The 16,015-nt window shown below is 33.6% G+C and overlaps 1 long non-coding RNA gene across 1 annotated transcript; it reads right to left on the bottom strand.

The window, feature by feature from the left end:
- Positions 1–1,452: 1,452 nt before the first annotated feature.
- LOC138339113 (uncharacterized) lies at positions 1,453–3,483 on the bottom strand. The gene is made up of 2 exons (XR_011212168.1): positions 3,421–3,483; positions 1,453–2,827 (listed from the first exon to the last, which is right to left on the bottom strand). It is a non-coding gene; the product is annotated as an uncharacterized lncRNA (long non-coding RNA).
- Positions 3,484–16,015: the final 12,532 nt, after the last annotated feature.

The following is a 16,015-nucleotide window of genomic DNA, read 5'->3' on the forward strand; positions in this document are numbered from 1 at the left end:
GATAAACTCCATCTTCTACCATATGAAGATATATCTTTTGTACTTGCACTCAAAGTAAATATCTTTGTTCTCGATCACCTCCTTCAAATGACTAAACTAGATCCCACTAATTCTTTTCATTTGTGACTCTAGCTCTTTTCAATTTTATTTAAGCAGAGTCACAACACCTCTTATAACTTTTCATGCAACAACGTTACTCATCAAAAAGTAGCAGATCATAGCGATAAATACTCGCAGGTCGTTACTATCATAAAAAAAATCATTTAACCCACAATCTTTATCATATAGTTATGTCTCAGTCACAATCCATCACAAACTCTTATTACCAATATGATCACTTAGCATTTGTCATCACCACGAAGTCAATATTCTCAATGACATGACACCTCAAACCCAGTTATACCAACAAAATCAAAGGACTAACCCGATTTTACATGTATTTTCTTACTATAATCTTCAATTATCTTTACACAAGTATACTCTTTGAGACTTTTCTTACCCATAAGTTCTTTTTCATTCTGGTATATCCATTCCCTTCGACCACTTCTCAATTAGAAACATCGAGATACACTCCATAAATTGACGTATTAATATCATTCCAACAATCCACCACTAAAACATCCCTTATAACAATGTTTTTACTCAAGCAACCGTAGTAACAAACTAGTTAGTTTCTCAAATATGAATGTAACATTGAATCTAATTGTACGAACATGTGATATAACTTATAACTCTTTAAGTAGTTAATATTCACACTTGACAATCGACGTATTCATTTCCATACCACTAGCGTCACACTGCAAAAATTTATTTAATCCACAACTAGAACATATCATACATATCGAGAAGATCGCACCCAACTAAACCACACATTTCTACCAATCAAATAGACGTAAAATATTACAAAATTTGTTCCATATCTAGCCTTTCCTTTAATACTTTCACTTTCGGTTCTCGAACTATTTTCGATTCCGCCTATACGACAGAAGTACTATATTATTTATTTATTTTACTATGTTCACTAACCTTAATCAACCCCTTCAAATATGATCACACATTTGTTTCATAAGTATATCATTTTCACCTTAATACCAGATCTAACATCAAACCAATACACGACATGCCAATGATTCACAAAAGGAACTACGCACGAGTCATCACATAAATGAGAGCGAATGGAGTGAAGCGATAAGAATCAAAATGGGACCAAGTACGCACAATAGAGATCCAAGAAGTGAAGATATTTCCTAAAAGTCACTACAGCCTCTCGAAGATAGGTAAAGACGTCTCCATACCGATCATCAAGACACTATTTAGACTCAACTTGTACACACGTGAGACCTATGAACCTGGGGCTCTGATACCATTTTGTCACGACCCAAAATGGACGTGATGGCACTTGTCTTATCCCACCAAGACAAGTAAGCCTAAAACTCAACTATTACAATAAAAAATGCGGAAAATTTACTATCAACTTACATTATACCCCAAAACCTGGTTGTCACGTGTACAAGCGTCTAAAGTATTACAATCGGATCAAAAGAAAATATAAGTCTCATATGATATTGTTTCTAGAGTAGAACAAAATCATAAACAAGAGTAAGGAGGGATGCTGAGATGACCAACAACTACCTCACAAAATCTCCAGGAAGCCTCGGAAAAGAAGAGAATATATCATAAAGTCCGGGCTAGTAACCTACAAAAATTTGTAGAAGAAAGGGGTGTGAGTACCAAACCACACGGTACTCAGCAAGTAAACCTCTAAACACAAGCTAAGGGGATGAAATACGGGTACTCCTACCACCCCCAACCGAACCTCCACAACTACAACCTACATAAACATCAGCCCAACCTAACAACTCACAGTTTACATAGAACGTAACTCAACAAAAACATTTAGACAAATTACATATCCTCCACAACAACACTTTAACAAATTACATATCCTCCACAACAACACTTTACAAATTATATATCCTCGACATCAACACTTAAACAAATTAGATATCCTCAATAGCAACACTTCCAAACATTTACATATCCTCAATAACACACTTCAACAATTTATATATCCTCAATAACAAGCTCAGTATTCAACAATCACAAGTTCCGCAAAAAGGCAATCACTAGATCAGCAAAACACAATATCAAGTTCGCTAATGATAAGTATGTGCAATGTAATGGAATGCAATGTCAAGTATAATGATGCATGTCTGACCTAGTGATACACACCCGCTGTCTCTCAGTCCGGGACCCATGGGGGACATATCTGTCCATGCATCTGTCGCGGCGCACGACACGACCCTCGATAATAGTAACCATCGCGGCGCGCGATACGTCCCTCGAAATATAGTATCCATCGCGGCGCGCGATACGTCCCTCGAAATGGTACATCCTCTTAAGTACCCATTATTTCTCAATGCACATAACACTTGCCACAACCAATGCCTCAGAATAATGCAGATGACAAGTTCACACATATAATGAGGAGATGACCATTTTCATAACATCGCACAGTTCACAACCACAAAAATATGAAGTTACATAAACAATGATTCAACAAGCCTTCAACCCTTTCTCAACACAACACACATAAACAATTAATCACAATGCCTTTTGTTATCCCCATTCTTTTCATCATTAGAATTAATCAATGTGGACAAGTCAACCCATCACCAATCCCGTTACTCCCAACATATACCACAAGGACATACACACATTTCATACACTTAACAAGAGTTTAGAAATCCACTTGCCTCAAGATAGTCGAACAATCACTCTGGGACTTGAGCCTCCCCATTTCATATAGCATCTGAACCAATGTTATCTATTCAAGTACATATTCACAATAAGATTTCAAAATTAGAAACATTCATACCACTATTTGTCTAGCTTAGATCCAAAAACTGATCCAAACATGTAATCAAGTTCCTAAATCTTGACACCAATTACCATATCTACTCTTTCAATTTTCTCCAAATTTCAAGCCTAGGGTTAAGTCATAATTTATTAAAATATTACAAGTCTAATAGCTTTCATATACTATAATACACCCGTTATTTAATCACATATATCAATATACCAAACTTAATATATAATGTGATAGTAAAAAAAAGAATTACTAAATACGGGAATCACTAGTTATGAAATCAAAGGTGACAATAACTTTGAGACAAAGATATCAACTCCTGTAGGTTAACTAGTTTGTAATATGAAATGGTTATTATAATAATTGATGATTAATGACTTTGTCCCACCATTTTTCACAACCTTCAAAGTGATACAGTGCAACATCACCCATAAAGAATTTAATTACTTCTTATTTTATAAAATAATAATCTAAATCCTCCAATTAACATTCACCATCCTAATTCACTCTAATGTAATATGTAACCAATAATTAATGCATTAGAAATTCACCTTGGTGTGCAGAAGTTCTTGTGCCGGCCGCTTCTTTGCACAGGTAAATTTTTCTTTCTCCCGTTTTCCTTGTTTCGTCTTTTCCTTCTTTTTTTTTCTAAAATAAATATATACTAAAAGTGATAAATTTTACTAACTTAATTTAATTATATGGAACAAATGGTATAAGATCTTAAATAAATGATATTTTAGTCCATTAACTATCAATTAAGTCAAATATCCACAATTACCCATCAAATAATTAACTAAAGTCAATGAATAGTTCAAAATTATCAAAAATAACTTTTGGGATCATTACATTATCCACCACTAAAAATCATGTTCGTCCTCGAACATAAAGAAGAAGAACTAAGAGTAATTGATATTACCAAAAGCGGAGTTATGACCTAACAGTCAGTGTTCATCTCTCTAAGTGAGCACATCCTTAAAATCATTCAATCCAAATCAACTACTAACAATTGAACTTTTAAACAAACTTTGTAAGATCTGTAAATTAAGAGTGATTATCAAGTCACAAACTAACTCATGAACCCAATCTAAAGTGAGACTCATTGGACCATAACACAACCATCATGACAAATCTTTTTTTACATAACCAAGAATAACTTCTGAATCAATACTGGCTACAATCGCAAGTGGACCTTAACCAACCATGAAACACTCATAATGCCCGAATCATTACAGATCTTGTCAAAATTCTTTGCTCAAAGCGTCATCTTTTCCCGAGCTTAAGTTATAAACATCTAATATTTAGACATTGGGTACTCATCAAGGAGAATTGAACTCATATAGTCCAAAGAATGAAATGATTAAGAAACACCCTACAAGCGATACACTCTAAGTAGTCAATTCTATGAGGTATGTGAGATCATATAGCATTGGTTTTGTTCACCCGTGCGCCAATCATGATTCAATTCAGCAAAGTATAAGATTTGAAATTAAATTTTTTGAGTTGTTGATTAAATTCTTTTGAATTATTGTGGGTTCTATTCTTGATTTTTTCTTGATATTTGATTCATGTTTTGGGTGAAATTTCGATTTTAATCTAGTATATATTGAGTGTATAACCTAATCCAAGCTTTTGGGGAAGGAATCATTTGAAATTAGAGAGTTTGGAGTTAAAAAATAGCAAAGCAAAGTTTGGGAGAACCAAGGGATCCATCTCTCTTAGATCCCTAAAAAAGGGTCTCTAAATTATGGGCTCTGGGGATACGCACAAGCCATAGCACCCCAATCCTGTCTTTGAATTTCAAGGTTTTGCCTCTTGCACCTCTCAAAGTACCAGGGACGACAATTCTTACTTTTCTAGTTCCATGTTTTTATACTAGTTCCATAGTATCATGCCTATGTTTTCTAGTTGATTCCAACATTCTAAGGTACATGTTTAAATGTTTAAATCATCCATCAAAATGATATCATGAACCTTGAATCCATAATTCAATTCAAGTAAATTTAAAAGTCATGTCTACAAGTTAAGAAGTAAGTCAAGTGAAGTTCATAATTTTTTCAAAAGATATTCCTAGAAGGTAGAAATGTTTTCACATTTGAGCAAGAAAGGAAACAACGATTCCAAGAGCCATTTTAAGCTATGTTTTAAGTAATAATGTCATACAAAGAAAGAAGATTATTTTAAAAACATATGAGCTAAGTACACTTTAGGAGTAGTATTGAGCAAGGATATGGGGACGCTAGTTGACAATGAATCAAGACTCCATAAACCATGTAACCCTCAGGGGTAGTAAATGATCATATTATTTAGATTTTTCCTTTGTACTTTTTAACATAAACTAGTGGATCTACTAAGGCATCCAATTTGAAACAAATGTATACGATAATTTTAAAAGTGTGGGCAAGACGTTGTATCAACACTTAGGTTCATAATGGTTGTTATCGGTTGGAGAAACTCCCATAGAAACTATATCACTTCATTACATGAGTTAAGTTGTTTATGTTATTGAATTTGTTAATAAACTGAGTGTCTTTGTACTATTATTGAAGCTTTCTATACATTGCATATGTTTTATTGCTTCTTATTGAGTTATGTTTTTTACAAGTAGAGTAAAGTCAAGGTAAGTGTTTCTTTCAGATTTAATTCAAGTTTATGTTATTTTTAGAAGTCCCCTCACATAATTGTACATTAAATGAAGTGATGTCATTTGGCCTGCATCGTTTATTAATGCAGACACAGATAATCATGATCAACATCCATGGTCGCGTTGATCCAGTTAAGCACTCTGAGTCGGTTGGTTCCTTGCTTTCTTGAGGGATCCTCTTATCATTTATTTTAGGATTTCATTTGTTAGGACGATTGGAGGTCTTGTAACGACAATCGTTTTGTTTATAGGCTTGATAGACCATTAGTTATAGTTCTTTAGTCTTTTAATTTTCATTATCGTATGTGGAGACTTGAGGTTGGTTAATTGGCTAGTTAAATTTTTTCTTTATCACATTGTAAGTTCTATATGAACTATCTTTGATAAGTTAAGTCTTCCACTGAGAAAGTAAGTTAGGACAAGGGTTCCCTTGGAGTCAATAATGGTTCTTGAGTGACAATCCCGCCCAGGGTGTATGCTCTGGGCATCACAACTCTAAGATTATTTGGTTGTAGAGGTTGCTACTAGAACTCTGCATCGAAATGAAAGGATCAACCACATTATGGCGACAACACTAGTGCAATCAGAATAGAAACAAACCCCGTCCATCATGAAAGCACCATGAACATAGATGTTATATTAGAGAACTTGTTGAAGATTGGAGTATTAGCCTAAATTATATATCCTCTAAAGATCAATTGGCTGATTTATTCAAAAATGCCATGTGCAGAAGTAGACAAAATTATTTGTTGGCCAAACTTATGTTTCTTGAGAGAAAACGTTAGTTTGATGGAGGCTGTTGAATATAACCTTATTTATCAAAACCAAATTAGGAATTTCCCGATATGGATAACGGTCATTATCTTGAAAGTAATAGATAATTAGGATTCCAATAATTTGTATAAATACCTCGTAAATCCTACTATTTTATAATTAAATAAAGATATCACAATTCTTTTATCCCTAATTCTTTTGGGTCTCTATCTTTATTCAACTTTGTAGAGATTTCTTATATAAATATAGAATTGGAACAGGATTTTTACTACTTGAATATATATAAACAACTCACCTCCGTAAAAGAGGTATCAAAGGATTTGGTAAAATGTTGAAAGTGGTCTATTGATGATTAACTATACCACAATAACCTTGATTCCAAAGGTTAAAATCCAATTTATGTCATGGAATATAGACCTATTGGTTCTTGAACAACCTTGTATAAACTATTTATAAATTTATAACGACTAGATTCAAGAAAGTGGTTTAAAAATTGGTTGGAGAATATCATGCATGCTTCATTTATGTTAGGAGTATACGCGACAATGTCATAGTAGCACATGAATTTGTATAAGGTTATTACGAAGAAGGATTCTCCCCTAGATTCCTTATTAAGATTGATGTCTAGGAATCCTATGAATCACTCAAGTGGAATTTATTTAAAATTTCATTGCTTGAGTTTGGTTTCCCGATCAAATTAGTTATAAATGGAGTGTGTTACCACTATAAACTACTCTTTATTGATGAATGGAAGTCTAACTAAAAAATTACAAGGAACTAATGGTAAAAGGCAAGGTGAAATTCAAGTCCCCGTACTTATTTTTATCAGTAGTGGGTTATATGTTAACAGATTCCTAAAACAACTCCAATTGAACCTAAACGAAAATTTCCATCCTAATTGCATCAAAGTAAATTATGTAAATATTTATTTTTCTGATTGTCTTATAATATTTCAATAAAGCTGATAAAACCACTTTCAAACTACTACTACTACAAGCTTTCTATCAAATTTTGGAGGTTTTGGGGTTGAGGAAAATCTGTACAAATGCTCAATATATATCACTTAAGTATTCGAAGAATTGAAAAATCAACTATTATATGAAATGCACTTTAGACTTGGAGAAATTTCTTTAAAATAGCTTGCGTTCCTGTAACATCCGGGAATAGCCCCTAGACTTAACCAGTGTCATCGTCCTCTTTCAGGAATAAGAACAGCCTCTTAGCATACATCATTACATTAATAGGTCAAATTTAGGGAAAATTTAAAAACTTTTTCATTACATCAAATCGAAGGTTTACATAGACCTCCACATACACATACTATATATATATATCGAGTTTACATAGACCCTTTGTATAGGAAGATTACTTAGTCTTCTAATATTATTGCACGTAGATATTTATACATAAAAGATAATATAGTCATAATAATAGTCTCATCTCATTACTATCTAGTGTAATAATTTGGGCATAACCCATACATCGAAGTAAGAATGCCTCACATGGGCTATACTACATTTGGATGGTTTTTTCACATGCATCGGACCAATCAAACTTATTTTTCTTTTGGGTCAAAGTATTCACGGAGATGCAATGAATGTAAAACCATCGACAAACCTACGGTAATAACCCTCTAGACCCAAGAAACTCCTAATGTCAGTTGGATTCAATGGTCTAGGCCAATTCTGGACCGCCTCAGTTTTTGTTGGAATATCCTCAAATCCCTCACTAGAGATGATATGACAAACAAATACCACTGACATTAACAAAAACTCACATTTGCTATACTTGGAAAATAATTGGTTCTCCTTAAGCACTTGTAACATCATTCTCAAATGTTTCATATGATCACTCTCATTTTTCGAATATACCCAGACATCGTCAATGAAGACAATGACAAATGAATCTAGGTTATTTAAAAAACTCTATTCATGAGATCCATAAATGTCGTCGAGGCAATTTATGAGACCAAAAGACATTACTAAGAACTCATAGTGACCATATCTAGTCCGAAATGTTGTCTTTGGTATATCCTCACCTCTTACCATAAGGTTGTGATACTACGATCTAAATCCAATCTTAGAAAAGTATCTTGCCCATTGGAGTGGATCAAACAATTCGTTAATTCTAGGGAGAGGATACTTATTATTTATAGTGACTTTATTAAGTTGGCGATAATCAATGCATATTCGAAGGGACCCATCCTTCTTCTTCACAACAAAAACCAGAGCACCCCATGAGGAAATAGTAGGTCTTATAAAACCCTTGTCTAGTAAATACTTGAAGTTGAGCCTTCTACTAGTTCAATTCGAACGGAGCCATCCGATACGAAGGAATTGAAATGGGATTCGTATCCGATAACAAGTCGATACCAAAATCAATTTCTCGTTCGGGAGGAATACCGGGAATATCATTAGGAAAGACCTCTGATTTGATGGAACTTTATTTGACACCCTCTTTTTTAACCTAGAAATGTCATCTTAAGCCTACTTTTTGAAGAAACACCGTCAAAGGATCTTGCCCTCTTGGGATCTCTACTCCTCCTTTTAAACCTTATCTCTTCCATTTGTTGAGCCTGAACCATGAGACTATAAATTATCATATTATCATGTATCATTTCTGAATGACACTCTTCTTGCAAGTCATCCTCCACTCCCATCATAAAACGGTTTATTTCATCTCTAGTGTCAGAAACCAAAGAAGGAGCATATTTTATGTTTTTAACTAATTTAAAAGAGTATTCAAGAACACTTATACCTCCTTAGTGAAGGTTTATGAACTCCACCACCTTATCTTCCCTGTTCTCACTGGTAAAGAACCTATCAATAAATGTCTTATTGAACACTTTCCAAGTCACCGTCCACCCTTTAACGACCTATTGTCCCTCCATTGGACGCATTATGTTTGGGCCACATCTTTGAGTTGGTAAGTGGATAACTCGGCTTTTTCACTAGTAGACAACCACATAGAATAGAGAATCTTTTAGATCTCATCACTTAACTCATAGGGGTATTATTCTACCTTGGACCCATAGAAAGTAGGAGGATTCATCCAAGTGAAGTCCCTTAGACGAGAGGCCATAGTAGTAACTTGTTCATTTTCCTTTGGTACAACCTCTGGATTAGATTGGGACATCATGGCTTGAGCCATTTAGAAAAAAACATCCCTTATATTATCATTTGTCAAAGGAGAAGGATTAGCCGGAGCTTAGTAATCATTCACATCTTTCACAAGAGGAGGAACTTGATCACCATGGGGAGGAACTCCAGCGTTGGCAATCTCTTCTTCAACTCTCCGTGTCACATTCCTTAGAGTATTCATTTCACTATAATGACAATAATAGGATTAAATTCCAAAGCACATAGAGTTAATCACTCCAAAGGCATGATAATGGACTTCCAAGAAAGTGAGAGTTTCCTAAGCATCATGTAGGTTCTTATCCATAAGTGTGGCATGCTTCACAATTATGAATACGAACTTACATAGATGTGGTTGAGGGAGACATAGACTAAAAGATAATTCAACTGTTTGCTCTGATACCAAGTTTGTCAAATTTGAAATGCCCCCTATACGTAACCGACATTGTCATCCTCTTTGAGGACTAAAATTAGACTCTTAGCTTACATCATTAAATTCATAATTCAAATTTAGCGGATTTTTTTTCATTTAATCTACTAGGAGGTTTACATAGAACTCTACATACACAGTATATATATGCCTTCGTATAGGAATATTACTTAGTCTTCTACTCTTATTGCACATAGATATTGATATATAAAAGATAATATAGTCATAATAGTCATCTCATATCATAACCATCTAATAAGAGTGTAAGAACTTAGGCATAACCCATACATCAAAGTGAGAATGCCTCACATGGACTATACAATGTTTCATACTAAATGAAAAGGAAAGAACATAATAGTCTTTAATACTAGAACAATATCATAGTTCGATAGTGGTATCACCCTCGGAAACTGAGGAGCTAACATACATAGATGAATAAGAGATCCAAAGACTTCTCCAATTTCGTCTTCAAAGCACTTGAACTACAGAAACCTAAAATGTTGGGAAAAAGTAGAAATGGGGTTAGTACACCATTTGTACTAAGTACGAGACCATATTCACACATACTATTATAACATGTTAAGAAAAGGGACATTTCATAAATATGCACTTTTTATTTAAAACCTTTATGCACATTCGACAAAACCATACCAACCAATATTACATGTTCATTAAGTCATAGGCATGTACATTACAAAACCAACAACATCAAGTCTAGTCAAGTCAACATGCATATCATATAGTTGGATACCTATTCAAGTAACTCTATCATCAAGTCATATTAGCAGTACGCATGTATACGAGTACATTTCAACATAACCAAAGCAACAAATTACCCATGAACCCCTATCAAGTCAACAAATGAAATGACCAAGCAAAGCCCCATAACCTTACTCAATTAAGTAACCCAACAAGAATAATGACTAACTTATTACTTCTCATGGAATAACATTTAGGAGTACTTATCCTCATACTTTAACAATGTAGACCAACTCATATTCCTAAGTGACAACAATCACATATAGCATCAACAATGTGCAAGTTCATCATATACATATCAATATCAATGTAAGCATATTCGTAAATAGTAAAAACCTCCTTAAGTTCCCTTCAAAGCAAACTACTGCAAGGCATAGGCACAGTCCCACACCTATACCTATGCTAAGTCAAACTCTCAAGTCACCTTAGCTAGTTTATACTTCATTACTTCATTTTATTTTAGGGAACACTTTCCTTAACTGACATAGACCAGAAGAGCTAAGTGAGGAATCTGGTGTTATAAAACCTTACACCGAAGGAAGGTGTTTTACCAGCCAAAGCAGAACAAAACATAAACGTATCTTTCTAGGTGGATCCACTAGCTAGTCTTCCTATGGGGAAAACATAGTTCAAGAACTAAGAGATAGGTATAATCTCTCAATATAAAATTTGGCAATTGGGACCTCCTCTCATGGGAATACAAATGGATACGTATACCTCATAGGGGAGTCAACACCACATTTTATTGACTCATTGGTCACTTCTTTTTTGTAATAAAAAATCATTATTTGATAATTATTTTCTTACATATATTCCACGTGTCTTCATTTAATTCGTCATTTTGACACATCATCAATGAGTGTATTACAAACACTATATATATTTTATGGATAAATCAAAAGGTATCAAAATGACACAATGGACCATGACATGGGGTGTCTAAAGTGAAAACCCCCACTTAAGGTGGTGTATAAGTGAAATTTGGTGCAAACTTTAAGGGACTATCTATGGATTCCACCTACAATGTATTCCTTCCACAATACTTCAATGGAGGTTACACATTTCTAACTTAGCTTCCGGGCCTTAACAATAAAGAATAAGCATGGTATATACCAAAATCATTTTATATGGAATGGACAAAAAAAATCAGAAGCCTAACTAATCTTGGCACTACTTTCCCTTCTCTTTTATCTCCTGATGCTTTTCAGAGGCAAGTCTTATAAGAAAGCATAGTTATTAATATAAACTCTAAGGTGTTATGGTGCACCTTCTAATAACACATTATGCTAAGTTATTTATCTATGATTGTGATAAAATTTCTATATATGCCCAACCTTTTCTGGTCAAAGGCATCATTACATCATGATACGAGGAAACATTTTTCCATAATTTTAAAAAATAAAGTCAATAAGCACATTAGGGAATAAAATAAGGATAAATAAGTCACATTAAGTACGAAACACTAGCAGACTAGCAAAAAGGGAGCACATAATACACTGACATTAAGTTATAGAAATATGCGGTGTACACACGATGCATGTGATGTATGAGTACTAAAGCTACGAAATACAATATGTAAGCAAGTGGACTATAATACACGTGTCTACATAAAACAAAATGAACTACAAAACACAAATCACATTGAGCAAGTGAATTATATTACATGGATAGGTGAACTAATGTGCAATGAGTACACATATTAAATATGAACAAGTGAGCACATTACACATGGGAAGAAAATCTATAAGGCATGTAATGCTCAAGAAAGTAGGCTATGAAGCATTTAAAACATATAGAGGTGGTTGTATGATCAATTATCTTGCAGTACCAACACAATATGAAAAATAGACATGCGGAAAGTAGCTAGTGCAATGAATAAAACGCAGCGAAAAAGTCCTACGAAAACATATAACACTAAACAAGGGTAATCTGAAGTATAAAAAAGTTACATGGAAATATTCTATGACATTGGGTAACCTGTAAGAAGGTAATACACAAAGGTTAAATGTCATACAATTAAATTATAGAAAATGCATAAGATATAAGTCTATAACAAACCATCATTAGAAACTAGGAGATATTCTATTGAACTACACTACCATAATAAGCGTAAACACTCTCTCTTAAGAGTTAAGTCATGGGTGGGATACTTTTGCTCATATTTCTTATTCACCTCAAAACATATACAATTGATTTCCCCATATTCTGTATTCAATATCCTAAGAATCCTAATGGGTGTTCTGCTATTGGGACTTTGCTTCCATCTAGGTTATTATAAATATTATGGTTAAGGTAGAATATAATCCTCAATAGTTCATCCTTTGGATTAGGAGGCCGAGGTGAACTTTGCCTTCATTACAATCTTTTGTCATATCACACTCAATGTCTATTGTCTTTTGAAGGTCATAATAGAAAATAGTGAAGCTTTAACGCACCATTAAACATGAATTCTAGTAACATTGAAATGTCAAATACCTATAAAGTTATGTCATAATTCATAAAATCTTAGAGTTAGAACCTTTAGTCTAAACTAGATAAGTTTAGCTAACATATTTTTTTTAAAACAAGTGAGGGTGGTCTCACTCTGTTCCCATGCAATATAGCAAGTATAATAATAAATAACATATGATCAATTTTTTCATCTCCCTTAACAGGACTATGACTGATGAATTACTACTAGAAAATATTAGATGAATCCCGTAAGAGCTCTATACATGTGAATAATGCTCTACTTTTCTTTTGTACTAATGATATAGATGAACTAGGTCCATGTATCTTCTATCTAAGTAACGTTTTTATTTTCCTATTTTTCTTGTTGTTATCAAGAATAAATATCAAGACTTGAATAAATACTAAAATGACTTCTCTATCAAACAAAGGTTCACAAAGTTGTTCCAGGGTGCGCCATTATAATTCGTTAGGATACAAGAGTTGATACCTTTTTATTGTCTCATCACTTAGCAACCTCTCTTTCATAATCGCCTATATCACTCCTCTATAGCATCCTCACATGCCCCTACTCCTATGTCTAAGGAATTTGACAGATCTCATCTCTAATGAGAAGCTCTACGTATATATTTGGCCTTGTAATTCAAGCTTCATTGTCAAATGCTTCCTATCTAACAAGTACCTTTTAATCAAAACTAGTAGTTTCATGTACCATATCCCGCCCAGGGTGCAGACACCTCTTGTATCATGATGAATCTGGCAATGGTTGAATCAGTCTCAATCACCACATTTGTGAAGCCTGTATGCACACAGATTTCAACAGCTAATTGAACAACCATTATCTCTTAATACATATTAGTTTGAAGGGGTATGTACAACCTAACTAATCACAATTTAGGTTTAACCAACCCATTTTTTTCTTTTTTTAACCTTACCATTTAGAAACATACTAATCCTCCTAACCAAAACATAGGTCTTAATATGAACTACCAAACATATCATTTACATAAATTGGCATACTTGTCTCTAAGTTTTTAACTATGAAAAGAATACAAATGTTATTAATACTTATTCGGGTTTGTTGGCACATACCATATAAAAGACAAATATTAACATATTTGGGATGATATATGGTGAGAATTTTGTACTTGTTATCTAATTAGGGGTATGTCTAACACTTTTGCAATGATACATTAACCTATCAGATTGTTCCACTGACTTCTTTCGACTAAAAAAAAGTGGTTCAACAACATCAGTTTCGAGAACACGTGTAATGCTTACAATTCTATGTATATCAGAGACTAAGAGTACTTATTTTCTATAAAAATAGATCCGCCTAGATATGGAGGAAATATAGAACTCAAGAGTTGGATACATCATCCTAAGAATATGTGCTTAAAAATGCTACAACTCATATATGTAACTAGGTATACCATCAATTTTAAGCTTAAGGATTACCATATTATATTATTCACAATTGAACAAACATGATACGAATGTTAAAAATGCAACTTAAAATTCATATAACATATTACCTTTAGCTACCTTGTGGAGTGGGACGGTCTAATCAAAAGAGCTCAATGTAGTCTAAATTTTGATAACTTCATATCCTTTTCTGTAGGTTGCATGTTGACATTTTAGTTATTATTAACGTTAAGCATCGTAAGCATAATATCAATAGCATGATCAGGTGCAAGTGAAAATTTATTTCTTAACTTCGCTCTATCGCACACTTTTTTTTAATGCAGGAATGTAACATTTTCATATGTACAAGTAGCCCCCTAATTATAAATGTGGCGCAACATATTCATAAGTAAGGTTGTAATAGACACGACGTTGTAGGCTCTTTAGGACGAACTGCTCTAATACAACTTATGTCACCCCCAACCCTAGGTGAGACAGACAAGTATTGTATGAATTCATTCTTACGAGTGAACTATGATGAGGAGGCAAACTACTACTATGTAGATGCATTTACTAATGAAAAAATTCATATACAACACATGTTGACTAGCTGAACGGATACATGTGACAAGTGAAACTATGAACACCAATGATTGCTCTACAATGTCTACAAAGCCTCTATTGGGATTCATGATTGTACCACTATGAAATACACATAAAATTCAACTTCAACCATATGAAAAATGAGAGCTAAGTTAAACCAAATACCAATATATAAGAGCTAAAGACCACCTTTGCTTGTACTTGTATAATCGTGCATGTTACATTCTTTTCTTTACTTTTTTTTACTTTATAATCGTATAAGACATATAATACAAATGACTAGCTGATCAACAACAAAAGAGGATGACCCATGCTAGGAATTCTTGATGTCCTCATATTTCCTCAAATTGGGATCTGCCCATGCTAGGCTTTCTCCCCTTAGCAGCCACTTGTAATTATACAAATTGTTTTGCTTAGATTTTTAATATTTGAAATTATTTTTTTGATGTTCATAACTCTTTAGAGATTGTTCTTTTGATGTTCTTAACTCATTTGTGATTGTTTTGTTGATCTTCATAAATAATTTGTGATTGATGTTTTTTGGTCATAATCCTTGTTTAGATTTGGAACTATGTACTAGTAGTAGAAGATATATGAATATGGACTTACGACAATAACAATGACATGGGAACCAAATGTGACATGAACATGTACTACTTAGTAGCTTATATGACTCAGTAAGCATTTTGACATCTCATATCGAAGCAAATATCTAATGAAGACATTTAACATTTATCAAAGAGTTTTGAACTCTGTATGGTAACGAAATAATCACTAACTTATATGAAATACAAGGTAAACATTAAAGTTGAACCAATGAAGAACGTGGATATATTCGACTTAAGGACGGATACATATTCCAAGTACAGATAAATGTACAATAGAGCAAGTGGTAATCATGTGAGGTAACATTATAGTCTAACAGTATGGGAGTAACAACCATGAAA

Source organism: Solanum lycopersicum, chromosome 10 (genome assembly GCF_036512215.1).
Source record: "Solanum lycopersicum chromosome 10, SLM_r2.1".
NCBI lineage: Eukaryota > Viridiplantae > Streptophyta > Magnoliopsida > Solanales > Solanaceae > Solanum > Solanum lycopersicum.